This window comes from Falco punctatus (assembly GCF_963210335.1).
Source record: "Falco punctatus genome assembly, chromosome: 6".
Classification (NCBI taxonomy): Eukaryota; Metazoa; Chordata; class Aves; order Falconiformes; family Falconidae; genus Falco; species Falco punctatus.
The window spans coordinates 15,383,236-15,405,325 of NC_137585.1; the positions used below are offsets into that span (position 1 = coordinate 15,383,236).

General features: G+C 42.1%; 1 protein-coding gene across 9 annotated transcripts in view; it reads left to right on the forward strand.

Moving 5' to 3' along the window:
- The first annotated feature begins 365 nt into the window (after nt 1-365).
- Nucleotides 366-22,090, forward strand: part of SHISAL1 (shisa like 1) — a 107,930-nt gene continuing 86,205 nt past the window's right edge. For all 9 annotated transcript variants that reach the window (XR_013928690.1, XR_013928691.1, XR_013928692.1 and 6 more), the window contains exon 1: nt 366-22,085. The gene's annotated coding sequence lies outside the window, so the exon portion shown is untranslated. The remainder of the gene's footprint in view (nt 22,086-22,090) is intronic.

Genomic DNA, 22,090 nt, shown 5'->3' on the forward strand with positions numbered 1-22,090 from the left:
CAGATAGAAATAACTGAAGAAAAAAAAACCTATTACCACAAATCGTAAACTTTTGTATTAAGGTTCCTGTTAGTATATTCCATGTGCCATACTCAAGGTCTGAGGATTTTTCAGGAGCTCTGACTAGAAAATAGGGACTGGGAACCACAGATCCCAGGTGAGAGAGGGTGGGAAAACAGTGGAAGGGACTGGGCCTGTGGAAAAGAGGGGATGGGTAGGAGCCAAGGGGGAGCATTTGAGACTAAAAAAGTCAAAGGTGGTGAAAGAAGGACAGAGAAAAGCTGTAGATGCGTAGAAATCACAGTACCCCATAACTCAGCACACTGTATTTATTTCATTTCACCGTCCCGTCCCGTCCCCCCCCCCCCCCCCGAGTGCATCATTCAGGTTATTCACACATCACAAGGTGCCATTTTGCAAGAGCAGCTTTCTTCTACGCTCCCAACGCACAGAGTCACAAGCTTCTGTGGACTCCAAGAAACCAGGCAGGATGGCACAGAGGGGGTTTCTGCATGCACACTTTTTCAAAAGCAAAGTTAGTGCTTTCCTGCAGGGAAACCATCTCTTTGGTGTACTTCAGTGCTGAGATAACATTGTACTATCTGCAAACAAATTATCTGTATTGATCTGTCCAGTTAGGTGTGCCTGCCAACATGTCATTAACTCTCTGCTGCAGCTAGAGGAACCAGACACCTTGTGTAGCTGACAACACAATTTAAAGCATCCTTCATACCAATGTTTCATTCTGCTAAGACCCTTGTGGAATGTGATACTCCTTTTACCCTCTTCCTGGACCATTTCACATTCAACAATGAGGTAAACTTAACTATTTCAGGATAAAATAAAGGATGCACTTGGAGCAGAAAAGCTTACTAGATGTGCTAGCCACTGGTTAAATTTTCATATACAAGCAGAGTAGACAACTGTAACAATAGAATGAACTTGGTGTGAAACAAACAACAAAAAAAATACAGTAAAAGTATTAAAAACTTTTTTTCTGGTTTCTGAAAAGGAGCACTATGTAACCAATTTTGAATGAAAGCAGGGCAAAAAGTTCATGGAGAAACATGGTCTCTCCTGATTAGCATATTTCCTTCAAAAGTCTGATCTCTTTTCCTGCCTGTCTTTTGCCTAAATCTTTAAAAACAATTGTCTTAACACCCTGTGTTCCCTAACACAGTTTCTTTTTTTATCACAGGCTAACTACCATTTTTTTTTAAGGGGAATTTGAAAAATGTTCCAATCAATTCCTGAGGTTTAGCATTCAATGCTGGCTTTAAAGACAGTAACCTATCAAAATTAATTTTATTTTTATCCAGCAGGGTAAAAAATTCTTCAAGGAGTGGGGAGTGCCATAGTTTCAGGGGGTGCTTTTCTCTGTCCTGTGAGGAACTCTTACAGTTGCAGAATTACCTCTTTTGGAGTTCGTCAATATGTTGGATTTAACATACCCATGACTATTTCTCTTCAGCTGCCTACAAAGCTCTTACCCATCATCAGTATTGTCCCTTTCACATCATTCTTCCATAGTATCAATGATGCAAGGCCTTCTGTGTTTTAGCTGCTTTTTCTAGCTGGATAATTCTGTCCTCTTGAGCCTGGAAAGAGAGAAAAAGGAGTCACTCTTCCCCAAGTCTTTTAGTCACTTGTGAGCTTTCACCAAGTAGTTAACTACTTACTCTTCAGAGATTTTGAAGGAGGGAAGGATGGTCAAGGATCCCTGGTGCTGAGTGCAAAAGTACAGAAACCACCACAAAATCAGAAGAAACAAAGGGAAGTCTTAAAACAACAGGCAGTTCAGCAGTGGAATTCCTTGCCCCAGGAAACTGTGGATGACAACAGTTTACACAGCTTAAAGTGGACATTTGACCGGTTAATATAAGAGAAATACAATTGAAGGTTGTTAACTACAAAGGATTCCCCTGAGCCACAGACTGTTAGAAATTGGAAGAACGTTGCAGAAAAAATGTCACAACGTTTGTTCCAGTACTTGTGCTCCCCCATAGACAAGTATTTCTGGCTGTTGTTGGGGACCAGGTACAGGCAGAGGTGGACTTTTGGTCTGACCCAGGACAGGTGGTCATACATTCCTGAGCAGGAACCATCTCAACCAGAGCAGGAGGGTGGGGTGTCTATTTTTGGCTTGGGTTCTTTTCTGGAATGGAAGGTCAGAGGCCGAAATGGGACATCAAGACTGAGGGACAGAAGTTCTTCTATAAAGTGTTAGAGTTTTCTTCTTATCGGATCTTCATATACCAAACGTGCTTGGGTTCTTTAAACATAGCATGTCTTCCTATTTTGTCCTGCCTTTTTTCTCTCTGTAATCTAAACTTATCGAACTATCTAGAGAGCCCTGTATTCCTTTAAACTAACTTCAGATGCCTAGCTAAAGAATCTATTTTTGGATCAAGGTCACTGCAGGGTCCCTTTGCAGTTAATGAAGAATGCCATGCACCTCCACTGGGTGATTCATATCATAGGTGGGCTCTGTCTCCCTCAGGAAGCATGAATTAACTATGTAGGAAACCTAACACGACCTTGTTTCTAATTTAAGCACATCAGCTAAGTGTCTAACTTGTCAAGGCCTCAAGTTAGGTAGGAACAGAACTTACTATCCTTGTACCTTATATCCATTTAGAGATTTAATATGTGCATGTGTCGTGAAAAGTCATCAGCTCTTTCAAACTTCTAATCCACAGAAACCGTGTCACAGCTGTTGTGACATGAATATAAATTCAAAATCTACAATAAACAAAAATAAAGGACAGGTGCTTGGTATCCTCCATTTCCAGATAGTTTTAATACAGAAAGTACATTATCAGGATAAAACAGAACAAATTTAATAGGCAGAATAGAGCATACATGATACCACTTAAAATCACCATTTTTGCACTGTACAGCCAACGACACAGGTCTTGCTATAATATGTGGCTAATCATTCTTCATTGTCTAAGTCAGGAAGAAGGAGCCATAAGGATTTTATTTGCCATACTATTGTTATATCTGTTTCTATTGGAATTCTTTTCTGATTTAGTAATTGAGCTAATTTTGTACACAATAAAATGTTGTCATGATAACTTAATTTTGCATTTTCCTAGGAAAGAAAAAGCAGATGTATAAATGAGGTTTCCTGTAAGCAGTATAACAGAATGTGATTCTTAAAAATGAGCACTTAACAATTCTTACTTGCAATACAGAATAACAATACAGTTACTGTAGCTTTCCTTTTGGAAAGCAAGAATTCACAGTCCTGCTTCTACCACAAGTGGCAGAACTCTAGAAACTGTTATCATGAGTTTTATTTTTCCTCTCGAGAGTTTCATTAGATGAGCAAGGGTGGTTTTCAGTTCTCAGTTTTAGCAAAATCCACGCAAAGAGTATGAGAGTTAAATGCTGTTTCTCAAGATTTTACCAATTCAGTTTTCATTTTATGAAGGGATGATTCATATATACTTTGTGCAGTGTTTTCATAGGTGGTTTATCCAAAATGGATTTTTCTCAGTGATGCTTTCATGTTTCTTTTGTCTGGAATGTTCAAGTATTCTCATTTTGCAGATGAGAAGACTCTTGTTCAAGTATCCTCAGATTTATACACTGAGGCTCATCTCTGTCTCTTCATTGATATGGGATGTTCCTCCTGAGACTGTCACAAAGCACCAGTTGGCACAGGTCTTCATATAAATAACTAGTGGTAATGCTATAACAATTACCTGGGAAGACCATGTTGAGGTTCACTCCAGTCCCTCCAAAATAAACTTTTTTAATGTGTAGTAGTGACTTTCCATCTCAAAAGTAACCTGTCATGAAATGGGGCACAGCCTCAGTTTAACAGTGGCCCCCAACAGATCTCAGCCCTGCCTGTTCATTGCATAAGTTGAGATATATATCAAGGGCAGTAGTATAAAGAGATACATGAACTAGAGACCTGTGTCTGTGCTACAAGCAATGCAGTTTCCTTAGCCCAGTACTTCACTTGGAGACAGCTGCGGCATGTCTGTCTGGTGGTGTATGTTACAGCTCCAACCTGACAACAGAGCAATCCTCTCCCAGAGAGCTGTAAAAAACAGGAACAGTTTTGGTTGCCTGAGAGCTGTTTGTGGACCTTCCTTCCCAGCAGCCTGTTCTCAGTCAGGTACTGAGCATAAAGCTGGGACAGAAAGAATGAAAAGTCTCTTTACCCATTAAATCACAAAGAGAGCTTAGGGAGCAAGAAATGTTTGGCCAGCTGTGATTATGGCCAGGATGGTGACATCCCGAACAATAATTGGAAGTGACTGGGACCATGGTGTTCTGTCTCATGCTGAAGACAGCAGTTCTGTCATTTTCCAGCTTTTCTGCTGTTTCTCAGCAACTTGGTATTCTCCAAAGGTCGTCTTCTATTCCAGTGCCGAGTCGGCTTCACCCAGCTCTAGTTGGAAGTCCTGACAACAGCTCAGCCATGGCCTGGGAATAATGCCAGCTCCTCTTAGCATGCCTTGGAATTGTGTGTGAACACCAGGAGAAACACATGTTTAAACACAGCTCCCGGAAGGAAGACTCACCAGCAAAGACTAATTATAAATCACAAAAATAGAGCTGCAAAACACCTCAGGATGTTGTTTAGTTTATCATTTTGCCCAAGGAAGCAAAGTGTCTGCTTTGTTCAAAACAAATGGTGGTACAACCTGTTGGGAAACACTTCCACTGATGGTTTCAGGCATACAGCTTGCCTTCCTATATTCCAGAAACTTTCCTTGAAATCTCTTGCCATTGTGAAGACAGCTTGAAAGCCAGTGATTATTGCAGTGTGGTGAATTGAGCAGCAATGAGCTGCTGGCTCTTTAAGCATTTTCCTTAAAACACTTTTTCCGTAACAGTAGACAAATGTGCATTCAGGTCAGTGAGATGAAAATAGCAATGTTATTGTTAAGTAACTTTTATGTTTTAGAATGGTCAAAATCAGGGGGGTTGATGGAAGCTGAACAGGACCCTACCTGTTCTGAAGCTCCTGTCTCACCCACTTTCTTCTCTTCTTGAGAAACCCAAATGCCCTTGTTGCAATCACACAGAGAAACTTCCCATGGGAAAGTAACCAATCATTGCTAATGGATGAAATGATGAAATGGATGAAGTGATGGAAAATGAAGGGGTTTTCCTGTCCATTTGCATAAGATGCTAGTGCCCTTTTAATATTCATTGAGTGAGAAACTTTCCACAAAGCATTTAAAAAAAACTAGAGAAAAAGTTGATCTGTGGTGTTAAATATTAATTAAACGGACCACTCTCCTCCTTCTTCCTGGAAAAGGGCTCTTGCTGTAGATCTTGTTTTGCTAGTGAGGTACGGTTGTTGCATAAAGTGAGAGATGCTAGCAGAACAGTATCTGCTTTCTTGAAATGGCTTTTCAACACTCTGCGACTCTATACGTGATATAGCTCAGCTCATTATAACTAACTAATGATAAAGAGGACGAAAGTTAGCTTGATCAGAAAGAACTAAATGTTCTAATTTAAATTTATTTATACACAATCTGTTTTGCCAGCAACAATTTAAAGTTGTGGGTTGTTTTTTTTTTTTGGGGGGGGGAGTGGTGGTGGTGTCATCCTTGGATTCAGAATACAAAGACCATTGTGTTACCATATATTTTTGTGTTAATTAAAATTAAAGGTAAGAATTTAGCTCAGTCTCTTTTCTTTCATTTTTTTTCTCATAGACTTTTATTTTGCCTTTTCTCATAAATAGCTGGACTACTTTTAGCAAATAAATATCCCTAAAGACAACTATATCCATTTAATTTGCATGCCAGCTAGAAGAAAAACAGGTTTCTTTCCTCTCATATTTCCATGTAATTTGTCTTGTTAAAAACAATTATTTCTCACTTTATGTCTTTCTTCCTGGAAATTTTATTGCAAATAAATACTTGAAATCTCCCAAAGAACATAACATTTTGAATAGGAAAAAAGAAGAACTTGTTATGATAAATGTCTTCCAAAGAGATTTCTTTTTCTGAGAGTATAAACATGGAACCTTTATCAACATATTAAAACTCAGATCCTCATATGCCTCTGAGCCTGTCATTACTTACAAAAATGATGAAGCCTTACATACGTAACGGCTATACACTCCTGATCTCATTTGCAATCATAAACACTTCAGGTACTGGAGGTACCACCAGTGCTTCAACTATGAGCTCTTTGAGAAAAGGGCTATTGTATTTGGGGTGTGATTGCACAGGGCCTGCCACAGCCTCATCTGGATCTGTGGCTTAGCCTCAATAAAATATACCAATACAAATGGCAATTTACAATGAGAAAACCACTCAGTTCACTTGAGACTGTTCTGCACCAGCCATTGGAGCAGTTAGTTTCATGCTCATGGAGACAGAGGCGATCCTTGGCCTAGCAGCTCCACCACATTCAGAGCTCAGCAAATGATGAAACAATAAGTGTGGTTTGTCTCTTCTTTCCAGGAAGGATTGTCTTGTAGTAAGGCACCACAGAGGGCCTCGGGAGGTGGTGGTTCGGTTTCTGATCTCTTCTACAGATTTCTTGCAAAACTTGAGAGAAATCATTCACTCTGCCTTTGCCTCAGGATCTAGCTTCTGAAAAGCAGATTTTGGCATTTTCTTCTTCTACTGATCTTTTTAAAGCATTTGTATTACTAGTGATTCTAAGCAGGGAGATTAGCTTTATTTGCATAGAGTCCAACCCAACGGGAGTCCAGTATCAGTGGGGACACTGGGCTGTGCTGTAGTAGAAATGATAGAAACATTAGTGATTAGCCATCAATCAGTTATAATTCAAAGTTAGATATCCATTCCATGCTTTACAAATAGAAGACAGTGAGACATATTTCTAACCACAGAATGGTCTTAGAAAATTATGACATACAGTATCTAGATTGGAGTGACTCAGACTCATAAATTTTACTAATGATTTATTTACAAAAAATGCATTTGTTCAACTGTCACAGTTCTTCACTGATTTGGCTGATAGTTTAAAAATGGAAAAAATATTGGTAATATAAATATGCTGCAACTCATTGTTTTCAAACAAGATTTTTCAATTTTTGCCTTCAAAATTATTTTCAAGTTGCCAACATTTAATTTTTAAAAAAACAGGATTAAAGAATGAAAGATAACACTTCTGTTTTGGTCAGCCAAAATATTCAGTAATTCCAAATTATTCCTTTTACAATCTGTGATACTGAAAAAAATATATGTTGAGTTTAGCCCAGTAAAAATGTAAGGTAGCAGACACTCAGCTGCTCTGGCTTAAAACAGGCAATTAGCAGTGAAGTTGGCATATGTTGTTGGTTGGACTGTTTAGCTGGCTGGATGTTCTTGGGTTTTCTTATAAGCCAAACTATTAAGAAACTGCCTCTACAGATTTCCAGAGCTTCATTGCCATGAATAGAAGAGCAAATGTCAAGAACAGAGTCAACTTTCTCAAATAAACAGCAGTGTCTCAAAATGTATAAGAGCTGTGCTATTGTCTACGTTTACAATTCCATGGGGTTTTATCAACATTTTTTTAATACCAAGGATTAATTGGATTCTCATTTAATATAGTGTGTGTTCCTTATAAAAGACAACGTGGTAGTAACATATTGCGGTTTCCTTTCATATTCCTGTGTTATTTAGCATTTCTGTTTCTGAGTCACTCCTCATGTGTGACAACGCCTAGTGTATCAGGTAATACTGCCATTAGGTCAGGATTGAAAGGCTCAGTTCACTTTGACCAGCTAGCAAGCTCCTTCTACGGCCAGACGTAGCCCCCTACATTTTGATGGGCTCACACTGATCATAACGGCAGAAGACATTACTGAATGCTAAGCATCAGAAAGTACAGAAATGTTACATAGGATAAGACAGCATGGCCAGAAAGATGATTCTCCCAGTACACCTTGTTGGTGTCTTATTTCCTGGGAAAGCTAAAGTAATGTGCTCCTCTGCGCGCTGACAATGATACACCTAAAATACTCCTTAGCATAAATCATCCAGTTTCTGCAGAAGGCTGAGGTACTGTGCATGTACATCTTGCATAAATGCAAGTGAATGAAGTCAATCATGTTATTTTGTCTCTGTAAGTGAAAGGCAAGTTCAATTCATTCAGACTGAAGCATCACCAGCCTAGCCTAACTTCTTTCTTATTTCTAACTGGTCTTACATGGAAGAATGAAAATGGAAAGCTGTTTTAATACTGCGTGCTCACCTTGTGGTCTCAAAAACAACCACATCTCTCCCTTCTATCTTCATTGACTGCCACCGCATTTTATGTTTGCTTGCCATTGCACAGAGCATTTGTTCTTCCAGACCATAGTAAGCTGACATTTTGGCAAAGCAAGCTTTTTTCTTATGAAGGAAGGAACTGGACGCCTTGGCAGCTTTTTGTCATAGATGACCAAGGTGAGCTACAAACTTGAATTTCTCATGAACAATGGGTACATTCTGCAGAGGAAGAAAGGCCCCACACCAGCCATGGCTGTTTCTGGAATTCACGTCTCAGTTTTCATTGTGCCTCCAATTTAAGCTGCTGCGAGGGCAAAAAGAATGAGATCAGCAGTGAGATTTGCCTGTAGACAAAGCACGTGATGTAAGTTTGTCCTAAAAAAATCCCGCCAGATTCCCTTAAAAATTAGTATGACTTAACAAAAGTGATGATTTTTGTGTAGCCTGTAGGTCTCCCTGCTGATTCTACATTAGTAATGGTATCTTTCCAAATTGAAACAGTATTTCAATTGATGCTGCTCTGAAACAGTTTTATACATGTATCAACTACAAAAAAGAAATAAATTAACCTTAAAAATATGTTTCATAAGAAACAATAGAAGCTTCCTTCTGTTTGGCATTGTTGAAAATGCAGTCAGGAGCCTTATCTTGAAAGGAAAATAGGGACATCATTTAGGGAGGAAAGAAAGGCGGAAATTTCCATTAATGACACAATTTAATACAGCAACCTCAAAATTAAAACATCTATCATCATTTAGATTGCAAATAACACTGAAAATATTTATTTTGATTTATGAGTGCAGTAAGACAGTAGGAGAATGGGGTATCCTACTGCTAAAATAACACTTGTCAAGAAATTGAAGACACTTTTAATTTTGTTTGGCTTCATGATCCATGCACTGTTATGCAATATTCCCTAAATATGGCCAGAGTTACTTATAAGTTGCAATGTGGCATGCGCTGCTTGTATTGACTTTATGACAGTAGCATTTTCTGGTCACTTTAACCTGTAGCTCTTGTTTTGTGCATCACTGTGAACAATTTCAAAGAACATTTAACATAACACTGTTTATTTTTCTGCTCTTTTACAGTGTTGCACAACGCTATTTAATATATGGGGCAGCCTATTATGCAATGTAAAATGTTGTGCACTTTGAAAGCCAGTACACATGAGCTGAGTTGGCAGTAACACGGGCATTTCCTGTAGAATACAAGCCTGGTGCTTGTGCTCTCTGTAGTCGGTGTGGGATAGCTGTGAATGGGCAGAAACCCCCTTCCCATCACTGCAAATGATCCACCCAAAGCACCGGTGACCTGATATGTTAGGACCAGCATTTCTTGTCTTCCTCCATTTCAGCTGAGGCCCATGAGAAAAGCTGGAGCTCAGAATTTCTGAAATCCAGACTCTTCAAGCCCTATATCCTGCATCTGTTCAAACCAGTATTCTCATGGATTTTAGCGGAAGCAGCACAGTCCTTTGGATTTGAAATTAAAAAGTCCTTTCCCCAGGCACTGGCTGACAGCAATGCATCTATGTTGTGTTGTATCACTTGGACACATAGATCTAGCCACATTAAAACAAACAAAAAAAAATCTGGATTCTTGACCCATTCCCTCTTAAGTGGTCGTTTACAGCTCATCAGGCATAAAGTACCTAAATTGACACCATTCTACCAACTTATTTAAGGAGGGAGAAAAGTCAGAACTTCATTGTTTCTCAAAAGAGTAGAGGGAAAATACAGAGATGGAGAGAAATCAGGGGGCGCCTTCTATTCCTATTTATGTTGAAATATATAATGAGTAAGTTTGCTGAAACCGGAGACAAGCAGATAGTAACAAAGGGGGAAGGAGGGTCACAGAGCGCAGAGGGCTAGCTAGCCAGCCTGGGATCTTCCCACACCCTCATTTTAATGGTATCTTTCTATATGATATTGGCCTGTGACTTACATGGCTTCAGATGGTTTCACTGCCTGGATCCGTGTCACCATAAGTCACTGATCTCAAAAAAGTGAGAAAGGTCCTAAGTTTATGCCAGCTTTATGCATCTACAGCTGAGTTCCATGAAAGATCGGCCAGACCCTATGGAGAGACACAAATCACTAGCCTGCTGCTGTAATACCTTAACAACCATTCCTGCTGCAGAAGTCTAATAACTATATACAGGTTTCCAAAAGAAATATTATCTACTGAGCAGCAAATATAAGTTGTTTGGAAATGCTGGTCATAAAGCTGAGCAGAAAGCTAAGACTGTTAGGTCTTATTTCTGTAACATGGTGTTTCATTATGATCAGGGGACCTGTTGGGTTGGGTTGGGGTTTTTTTGTACCTGCACAGCCACAGAGACTTCTGCAACTTCGGCTCACAGGAGTAAAATTCCGATGTGAGCTTTGTTCCTTTTCAGAAAAGGTTAACAGTGTCTGCACTAATGGGAAAATGCCTCACATTCTCCCTGGAAAAAGCTCGGGGGAAGCGTTTGTCCCATTTTGCCTTTATCAATGGCCTGTGTGAATTTGTTCTGCTGCATGTTAGGGAGGTTATCTTTTTAATTCCTCCTGTATTGTTTCCATGAGCAGCTAGCACACTGGAGAAAACGGATTACACTCTGGGGTTCAGGGATTTGGATGGCACCATCACAGTGTTTCTAGATGTATGTTGACACATTCTATATTTTTGGTTCAGCCACTCTTTCGTTTTCCTTTTGGAGTATAATGGACCATTGTCAGCAAGCTCCTCATTTTGAGTTAGTTAAGCTGGGTGAGCAGGAAGCAGCTGGAAAAATAGGAGAGAATGCAGTTTTGTTATAGGACCTTCTTGAATTCGTTTAATTGTTTAAAATGCATGGGTGTCAGACAAGGTGGTACTGATGATCTAGTCAAGGGGAGCTTTCTCAGTGCATTGAAGTTCTCACACAATACTCAGATGTTTCTTTCAAAAATTGTGATTGAAGAGTTTTCAGAGAAAGTACATTAAAAGTCCTGCTCCTCCCTTCCTAACTTAGAGACACAGAGCTAGTTAAAAGCTGCCTGCTAGAAGACAGACAGAATAAACCCTCATAGAAACTGAAACCATTAGGAAGATATAGATGCATATATACATAAAATCCGGAGGAAGTGACTATCTTTAATAAATATTTCTTACAGTAATTGCAATTCAAATGTTATATTGGTGTGTGAGAGCTAGAGAGAGACCTAAAAATGAAAATGACTGGAAAGTAACTATTTTTATTGCAAACAGAAATAAATGTACAAGGTAATCAAACAGCATATACAATGAAAAGCAAATTAGATTTCTGAAACTCTTCCTGTTTTTACTGACTCCCATGTGGCATTTGCAACACAAGCAAGCAAACTTGCTTATTTTGTAAACAGTAAGCCAAATCCTTACATCCTCCCCATTCCACTCACGCCAGTCTAACACCATAGGTGATGATAAATTGATTTAACAGCTGCTTTCTCAGCCAGCCTGCAAAGGGATGTCATCTCCCTTCAGCTGCATCCAGTGTAGAGGGTGAGCTAGAGAAAGGAGGAGGGCTGGTCACAGACAGAATATAATTTAGTGGTTTGAGCTGGGCAAAGGGCAAAATCAGGCACAGCCAGCTTGCATGCTCTGAAATGACAAGAGGGAGCTGAAATATGGTGTAAGTGAAAAGGACAGAGATTGATTCCACCTGGCATGTTAAGACATAATACTTTTCCTTTACCAAATGTAAGATACTCTCACATTTTAACTATAATACCCAATTACATGTGAGATAGGTGAGAAATACTGCCAGAGAGCAGGACTTCATACCTCAGTAGTGACATATATGCAAATTGATCACCCCAGACAGATTGCCTGAGAGCTATTTTAACTAATGGCTGGCATTTCTCACTATTCTTCAGCATTTCTGTTTTCTAAGTATTTTTGACTTTGTAACATCAAGGAACTTGGCAGTGACTCATGTAATCTGAGTTCCCTCCTGCCTCTCCCATCATTTCTCTGAATGATCCTGAACAAGTTACTTCATTAATTTTAATTGGATGCTGTCATGGGAATAGGCTTGTAGGGCTGGGCTGCAAGTCTGCAGTCATTCGACCCTTGTTCAGGCAAATTCCTATTAATTCTAGTGGGAATTTTCTCAGTGTCAATACTGCAAGACTTGCCACAACTGCATGTGCTTAAAAGGCTGCAACTGCAACAGTTGGATTTAGTTTCTGGTCACATGAAGGTTTATTAGAATCTGCTATTAATACTTATCTTCTTGTTTGCCACTTGGACAAATTCAAAATGGCCCTTCCTCAATTTTTACTGGCTGATTCCAATCAACAGGAATTGTCAAGTGAGTTTGGGTTTCTGCTAGCAGCTCTGCCTAATCCATTCAAACTCGGGGCAAGTCTTGGCCGTGAAGGAAAAAAAGCATGAAATGATGTGTCATTTTTTTCCTACCATTGTGCAGCAAAACCGAGCAGGTAGACACAGTTTCCCAGAAAATCTTATGTTCTTGTTCCCATCTTTAACTGGGCTGTGAATAGCCCAAGAGAAGGTGGCCAGGCTAGCTTCAATTGCAGGAGAAATACAGCCAAAAGTGATTCTTCAGCAGAGGAGACCAGAGACAGTTTAAATAATTCTTACCAGGTTCTTAGGAATATTGCAAATACATGGAATGTGGAAATACTGGATTAGAATGTGAGTGTGCCTGATTTACATAGCCTTGTAGAGTGAATATTGCTATTATAAATAAAGCAGTGACAGCTGTTGATTAAACAATATCCTTTTAAATGCAGGAGTACTATAAAAATATAAGAAGAGTCAAAAAAGAATATTGGAACTGTGTAAAATAAAGACAAAAATTAAAACAAATGTTATTATTATGTTCCACCTGGACTCTCTGCAATTCCTCTCGCATCCATTTCTGGTCCTCGGGAGGCTGGGACAAGCTCTTCATATGTAGGAGGGGTGAGGAGGATGTACTTGTGAATGTTTACCTGCATAACTGGGAAATAGCTCTGAAAATATTTGTGACTTCTTTTTATTTACTCATTCGTACATTTTTCTTTGCAAGTGTTTTTGCCCCAAGAGTGTTCAGAACTCCAGTGGGCATGACCAGTCATGCTGATAGCATTCCCTGGCTGCCTTGAAGGGGCTTTAGCATGAGAGTCAACACAACAGGATTCAGAAACCCTGACATGTAAAAGCCACCATGCATTTGGTTAGGAAGCAACCATGGTCAGTATTAAAGACCTCCAGCCCTCTAACGCTGCACATACTTTACAGAGGAGCCCTGAAATCCTTACGGTGCACTGGTTTCTGTTTCATCCCTGACAGTTCCCTGTGTGTTCTTTCTCAAGCTGCTTCGATCCCTCCTTCATCGGTTCTCCCTATAATTCCACATTTCTTCTCTTCTACAGCCCCTTCTTACCTGTCACTCTTTTGACACTCTGAAACACCTTGTCTTTTCAACTTCTGTTCTCCACCAACTCCAAAACCTGACATTTCTCTCTTTCCCTGAGCCTCTCCCTTACCACATACTGCCCCAAAGTCCAGACTCTCTCCCTGTTTATGCACAGTGAGCAACTCAGCGCAACGGACATTACTTGGTGAGGTAGGCAACCTGAGCGTGACTCAGTACTGACTGATACGCTTTCTGGCAAAATATAGTTTATGTTGTGAGAAGTAAAAAGAAATATTTTAGCCAAGATAAATCAAAATCTCCCCAAAAAGCAGCATGCAGAACAGTCTTCTATTTTTATGAAAATTATGAAAATACAAGTTTAGTATTATGACATGGAATGACTAGTAATTACTACTTCCAGACAGTGATATTGTTTAATGTATTTCATCCAGAAAAAAAATTTCACCAGTCATTGCTCACAGAACATCACAGGTACGAGCCATCATTTAGCAAAGGACAGCAAAACTGCAACATCTTATGAGGTTTGTGATGAACAGAAAAGGACTTTGTTTTCAGAAGCTTCACTTATAATCCCTTCCTGTAGGAAGGTACACAGAGCAGTATTTCTTTAAGTCAGAGAGCAGTGGACAAGTTTCAACCTATGCTTCCAGAAAGAGCAAGAATTTCTAACGTGCTCAGGTCACCTCTGCTTGCTTTCTCCCTAGGTTTGGCTACCAGCCCATCAGTAAAAATGGTTTGTTGCATTTTCTGCCAGTGGTATGTGGTGTCTTAATGTAGGTGTGCCCTCCCCCCACCCCCACCCCCCAACCCCCACCCCCAGATGTTCTTGTCCTCAAAATAAACTGGCCCAAGAATGCATGGTTAAGGGACTGAAATACAAAGTAACCTATTTCTGCTTCTTTCACTAACAGAAAGGTGTCTGCTATAAATAAGCAAGAAGGGAAGGAGCAGCATGAAGCAAGTAAATTTGTATTGAAGTTGCACTTCAAAGTGAAGATAAATTTTCTAATACATCTGTGACCCAGATCCTCAAGGACATGTAGCTGTTTTACTCTGATGCTTAAACAATTTTAATGATATGGGCACAGATGATTTACCAGGACACCTAAATATCTGTTCTCCAAACTGCCTGTGGCTGACGTGTCCATTTTTGCAAAGGTTTGCAAAGGACAGAATACTGAAGAGAGCATAATACAGTGCATAGCAGAGAAATGAGAACACTGTATGAGCTCACGAGAATTTCTAGAAAATACCCAGACTCTGGTGAAAGCAGTGGTGCAGTTTGGTACCCTGGCTCCTCATGCATATTTCCGTGAATGCTTGCAGCACATTAAGCATAGAAGGGAGGATATGCAGCAGTGCATTGAGGGAGAAGCATGGCATCACAAGGAGGTGACCATCCCAGTTTCCATTTCAAGCAAGAGAAGAATTTTACAGTGGGGTTAAAAATTTCCTTTTCCAGTCCATCAGTAAGAAATCCTAAACAGGAGGATAGAATACTGTTCTGGATGTAATCACTTATTAGTACACAGGGGATTTTGATTATGAGCCATGCCCATTAACAGTAAAGGCACATTCACTGTATGCAAATCCTAGTCCAAGAATGGCAATCTAAAATCTGTGAGCATGGAATATTGTGTGAGAGAAACCTATTTACATGATGGTTTTATAGTTTATTTTCTCTGTGTGTCTGCTCTGCACCGACAGATTCCATGGAGATTGAATATAAAGGAAAACATAAGCAACTTGGCAAAGTATGCCTCAGTCCCTGGGTTCAGATCACATTTAAAAACCATTTCACCCAGCTTTTGCAGTTCATTACCACACAGTAGAAAAATCCCTTTGCTGGCATGGCTCAGTGTTGCACTGCATGTTTCTCATTCAAATACTTTTTTTTTTTTTTACTTTTTTTTTCTTTTCCTTTTTTTCCTGTGAATACTAACTTCGAGGAGTATTTCCAGTGAAGTCTAAGATATGAGTGATGTAAATCTTTATTATAGTATAAAGAGTAGGGAGATCCAACATCTTGGCCGCTTCTGCTGAGCAGTATGTTTTGACACTTTCAATGTTTTAGGTTCTCTCCGTAATAACAAGGATTAATATGATGTGCCTACAAAGAGATTACGTGAATGAATTACACAGGAGATTAGGCGAAAATCTCATTTGGTGCACCCATCAAGATAAAACCTTTTCTGACTCAGAGAAAAGCATCCTTCCTTTTCTCCCTCATTGGACCAGATCCTTAAACGACCTACAGCTATCAGAGGGCTGAAAAAGACCGGTGAACCTGAAGCCGATCTATATTCCCAGCAAAATTCTAAACAATCTGTCCTGCAAAGGTCACTGAGGCCAGCTGAGAAATATGAACGTGAGTCAGTCCTGTGTGTCTCTCACATGTACCACCCTCCAAACCCCATAAAGTGAGCGTGCAGCGAGGGAGGCAGCTGTAGAAGAGCTCCTACTGGCTTAGAGTAAGCAAGATACCATACAAATTCCTTCTCATTTGGAGAACCTTAAAATAATTTGCTAACAGTATGTTCCACAGCATATCTGGGAGACCGTATATTTTTGTATTTATCTTATGGATAGCTAAACTGAAACGTTTTCCACTTGTCAAAGACCTGGAAAAAATCACCCGATTCCCAAGAACCTTGTGCTGTAACTACAAGAAAGGCAACCCTATTTGCTATCCTCACCTCTTTAGTTTAGTATTTCCCAATAAAATATAGTCACCGCACACCTGTGTAGGTCTATCCATGTCAAGGATTTCGGACTCCTTTAAAAATTGCAAAAGATATAATTCAGCAATAACTATCCCGCCCCTTAAGTGTAGCTGTTTGGAATAAAATGTAGCCACTGTTCCACAATCCAACTCTGTGTAGTAATCTCTAACAGAAAGTGAACACTGTCAAAATGAAATGTGTGGAAAAACTATTAGCTGATATTCATTGTACAATAATCTAAACCATAAATGGTGGAGAATATAAAACTCATCCCAGCATTTGTTCTCTTTTCTCTTGACACTTCCAGTTTGTTTTGCATAACTGTACCTACATTGCAATTGTTCTTCCACCACATTTTTCTCTTATTAAGGATTCTGCATCCAATTCCAAATACTCTATCGAGCTGCATCTCTTTTTTCATAGCCGGAGGGCTTGGCTGGACACTGTGGCCACAAAGACCTTCTTGGATTTCATAGAGCCGAATCTTCCTTCTTTCCACCTCCTCCCTCCTCTCTCCATCAGCTCGAAGTTTTACAGTCCCATCCAATTCTGACTCTTTTGGAACAGGTAACTTCTCTGCCGTGTGCAGAATGATTCAGAAGGGTGGGTTGTCTTTTAAAAAATGGTGCCTTACAGGAAACTGTAATGATACTTTGCTTTTAATGTCAGACAGGAACACTGCTCCAGCTCTCCGCCCTCTGCTTAACAAGTCCATTGTAACACAACCTAAAAGCACAGATCTATTAAACTTTCGGGAACAATGGACACCATACATTTTCTCCTAGGCAATCAGTAGAAAGTGAAAGAGCAAAAAGTGTTTAGAAGATAAGGAGAGAGAGAGAGAGGCTGGGGATGGCCTCACTGAGCTATTGAGGGATAATCCACCCATTGCGTAATATTTCTATGACAAGTGTTAATGGGCTTTAAATGTCAGGTGTTGTAGCATAACCCACTGTCTACACAAAGAAGTAACCAATATTTTTTATTTGCTTACACAAAAATAGTCACCCTCCTGTCTTTCCCTTCTGAACAGCAGCTGGCTGGGGAGCATGTGAGTGGGAAAGAGGTGTTGCAGTCTGCCTTGCTTAGTGATCTAGTGGAGAAGAGCATCCCGAATTCACAGTAGGCTGCTCTGTGGGAGGAGGAGTGAATGTCCTTCCCTCCTTGATAGCAGGATTAATGCCAATCCCACACATTTGTGTGTGTTCTGAGGCAGATTTCTCAGTACAAGCCCTCACCATGAGCTAGCACGGCAGAGGCAGCTGCACTGTGTAATGCTGTGACCTGTCCTGCTCCCCTAGGCATGAGCTTGAAAGTAAATGTGCATATTTGTGTACATGTGCCTATGTGTGTGTGTAAATCGCTACAGTTAGGTGTCCTTGTGCTACTGTAATTAATTATTGTTTTACCTCTGTTATTTTATTTTTTTCTTTTTGGAAACCTCGGCTAATTAAAACAGTAACAAAATGCTTATGCTGTAGCTAGTCTTTTCCAAAGTCATAGCTCCAGCAATGTCTACAGAAGTATATGCCAGTGTTCTTGATTCTCATCCACTTTTAAAATATCAGTTTCTTCTTGCAAATGAAACATACATATATATACACACACATATACAGCCTGGACAGCAACAGTAAGGCCTGTCCCTGAGTCATTTCTTTGACATTTAGTTCTGAAAACCATCTTTGGCAATCTTTCAGGGCCATGTGGTAGCCAGGGCCATGTCCAAACCACCTGAGTTTGGACTTCCCTGTTTGCAGTCAGCACTTCGATTGTTAATTTGCTACAGATGTCTGACTTCTAATCTGGAAGGATCTAATGCCTTGGGTGTACCTTGTTAGCATGCAAGTCTCTCGCAAAAAAAAAAAAAAAATCCATGCAAGTTCCCCTAGATAATATTTAAAGATGAATTATGAAGATGATTGAAACAATACTTGAAAACACTCTCTTTTTCCAAATATTGTGTGGTGACGGTGTGCCTTTCATATCACAATAGTCCAATTAAAACTATTTAAAATACTAGAAAGGTGAACTAGCCATTTAGAAAATGAATCTGATACTGACATGTGCTGTACTTCCGTGCCCATAACGCATTATTAAATTTCCTGACACGGCCTAGGAAAAAAGCTGTGTGTATTTCAACAGTTACACAGAGGGTGAAGGCGCGTGGAATTCCAGGGATGGAATAATACAGCCTTGTTGGCTTTGGCAAAGTACAATCTTTAGTGATGAAAACCTGAAAAATCTGGGGTCAGTCCCACAAAGGCTTGCACATATGCTTATCTTTATGCACAGCTCATGTGTGCAAATCGTTACAGCATTTGGCCTCTGACACGGCTGCTTCAGCAGAGTTCTGTACTGTAAAGCCCAGGGTGTGATCTTGTCCTTACTGAATGAAGTCAGTGGGACTTTCCGTGTGAGCAGTTATTTATGTCAGCCAGCAGAGCTGGCCCACAAGTGGCTGAAGCAGTAAATTAGCTGCTCAAATGTTGTAAACTTTCAAATAGTGCTTTCCTCTAACTTCAGAGGGAAAAAAGGAATCTTTGAATAGCGGCTCTATGCTATTTTTCATTATTATATTATTTACTGTGGTATCATCCCAAGGCCCAGATGAGGTTCCCATTCAAGGCTTCTTTATACCACAGTTACACAAGCAATCACTGTTTGGATTCTAACCAACTTCTGTATTTTTATAGAGAGCTTTAATTCTGAAACCTTGAAGTAGTATAGGCTTAATGGGGAACATTGCCATACCTAGCAAACCTGGTCCTAATACCAGTTCTAGCACTGGTTTAGGCAGGAGTGGTAGATACATCAGTCAGTTGTCTTCTGTTCAGTGTCAGTCTTCGTACCAAGATACGTACTTGAAGTTTACATGGTGATAGAAGTAATGATTTTAAACAGCTTTTGTTATATGAGACAGGAGTGCTAGAGCATGAAGACTTATAGGTATTTAAAAAAATAGGAAGTGTCTACTAACTACTTGAAATACAAGATTGCTTTTATTTTATATTTACTGCAAAAGAGCCACAAGACATCAAGCAGATGACGATGAGGCTGTTGGGACACAAGCATTTGGTTGCTGCATCTGGCATTAGCATGGGATGGCAGAATCACTGATCAGGATTTAATTTTCATTTCTTGTCCTAATTTGCATTTCCTATTACTGTTGTTGCATTTCAGCCCTGTGGGTTTGGGATCTGACCAAAAGCCAATGGAAAGCTCAAACCAGTAAAAGTCCAGCATTTTTTTCTCTCCTCCGGAAAGAAGCGAACAAAAATAAACACCCTCCCTTCCTGCTCTTTCCCCTCACGCATATACCTCCTTGAAAATGTCTGCTCCTCAGGAAACAGGCAGGAGTAATTAATAAGGAATCATTTGTGTCTTATTTAGAGGAGACTCTGGCCACAGCTTTTCCTTCAGTCACTCACAACAATGAAATGGAGGGTGACAGTGTGTCACTAACAAAGAAAAAAAGGAAGGGCTGAAGCCCAAGTACCTCACAAGAATGGCTTTGAATCTTTGTGTCCATGTGGGAAGAGCCTCCTTGATACCATCTGCTTAAAAAGAAAAAAAGAAAAAGAAAAAAAAAAGGGGGTGGGTGGGGAAATAGGGAATAGAACAGCTTAATGTCCTTGTCCTTTCAGGGTTGAGTGAAACGGAGGAATCAGCAATCGGGTGGAATTGTAAGAAAAAACCAAACAGATGAACTGGTGGTCCACCATTCCTGTGCTCTATGTTTATTTTATGAAAAAATAACAGCAGCCCACCTAGTCATAAGGAGTTTTATTTGGTGTTTGTAACAGAATTGGTCCCAATGGGACAGTGCAGCCTGGTTTTATGTGGCTGTGTAATGAGACATCCTCGTATGAGAAATTGGCACAAGCTGACAGGGGACCTTGATTTCTGTTTGAAATCGTTCAATTTACAGTTTTTAAACAGCTGGCTAAATTGGCTAATGTGAACGAAGTCATAGTTTATATTCCTGCCTGATCTGAGAAGTACATCTGCGATCGCTCCTTGCCACGTGCAACACGTGTGCAGAACACGCACCTCGCCGTGCCTGAGCACCCAAAACATGCAGCTTCACACAAGGCTCTGAATTACAACATGTCGGGGGGAGAGACTAGGGGTAAGACAGGATGCTTTACTTCCTTCAGATCATAATTATAGGGAAGCAGTTCAGAACATCCAGATTATGTTATCCGGCAGTATGATTTAAACATAGCTTCACCCCCAAACAATAAATAATGTACATGTGGTGGGCATGAGTCATCACTCTTGCAACAGCGTCTGTGGAGCTCCCTGCTTTGTACGCGTCACACATTAACATGTAAATGAAAAATAGTTTTTATTAAAATTTGAATTCGTATGAGAGAGCTCATTTAGAGACATCGGTTTAGAGCAGTCTCCTTCTCCGAGGTCAAAACCACCTGCTGGACCGCGGAGCTGTGGCGCCAGAGGAGGGAGGGAGAAGAGGAAGCTTTAGCCATCTTTAGAGAAGGGAGCCCGTAAATCAGCGTCCATCTTCCTCTCCCGAAGTTGCTTTGCCTTTGCCTCGGCGGGGCAGGTGCTGCGGCTGCAGCACCGAGGGCACCCTGGGCGCGCAGATGCGCTTGCGGGTGGCCGCTCGCGCGGGCCGGGGGCGCGCACGTTGCGCTGCCCGCGCCTCGCGGAGCCACCCCGCAAGAACGCGGGCTGCGGCTGCTCGCACCGCGCTGCGCTCCCGCGGAGCGGCCGGGCCCGGGCTCGTCTGACGCGCAGCGGGACGGGCCCGCCGGGCTCCCGCGCGGTGGCGGAGCGCGGGGCTGGCGCGTGCGTCACGCCGCTCCCGGAGGGGCCGTGCCAGCGCCTCGCGCAGCCCCGCCGCACGCACCGCGGCGGCCCCGCTCCGGCCGCGACGGGCGGGCGCGCAGGTGCGGGGGGCAGAGCCGCCGCCCGGGGCTGCTGCCCCGCTCCCCCGCCGGGCCACCCCCCTGTAACGCGTGTTCTGGGGAAGCCCCAGCGCAGGGGCCTCTGGCCGCGGCTTCCCGGCGGGCGAGCGGCCCTGCGGGACGCGCTGATCCCCCCGATTAAAGCGTCCCCGGGGAGGATTGCTGCTGAACAGGCTGCCGAATGCTCCCGGAGTAATTTAAAAACACCGAATCTCTATTTTATTAACGTAATGCTCTTAAAATTGAAAGTACGCTTAATCCCCGGCGCCCTCGTAACGAGCGGGGGGTGGGGTGCGGCGCGGGCTCGGGTCACCGCCCGCACGCCGGCCCTTGGGAGCCGGGCAGCGCCCAGCGCCCCGCTGCAGCCCCCCGGGGGCGCCGGGGGAGGGGGGCTCGGGGCGGGGAAGCCGCCGAGCTTCGCCCGCCGTCCCCCGCGAGAGGAGCGGGGCCGCCGCTCGCCGGTGACAGAGCCCAACTTCAGCGGGGAAAGCCGCCCCGCGGGCACCGGAGAGCGGCGCCGCACAGCAGCCGCACCTGACCCGCTAATTCCCCCCCCGCCCCGCTCCCTCCCGCGGGAGGGCGGGGGGCGGCTGCGGCGAGGCACAGAGGCGGCCCGTCTCGTCGGCGGGGCGGCCAGTGCCGGCAGCGCCGGGCGACGCGTATCTCCTCAGCGAGCCCGCCGGAGAAGGAGGAGGAGGAGGAGGAGGGGGCGGGGGGGACTGGGGCGCGCCCCGCGCGCCCGTTAGTTGTCACCTCCATCGGTGATGCCGCGGCGACCGCCAGCGCTGCCTCCACCCTCCACCCCCGGAAGACGCCGCCGGGCTTTCCTGAGGTGAG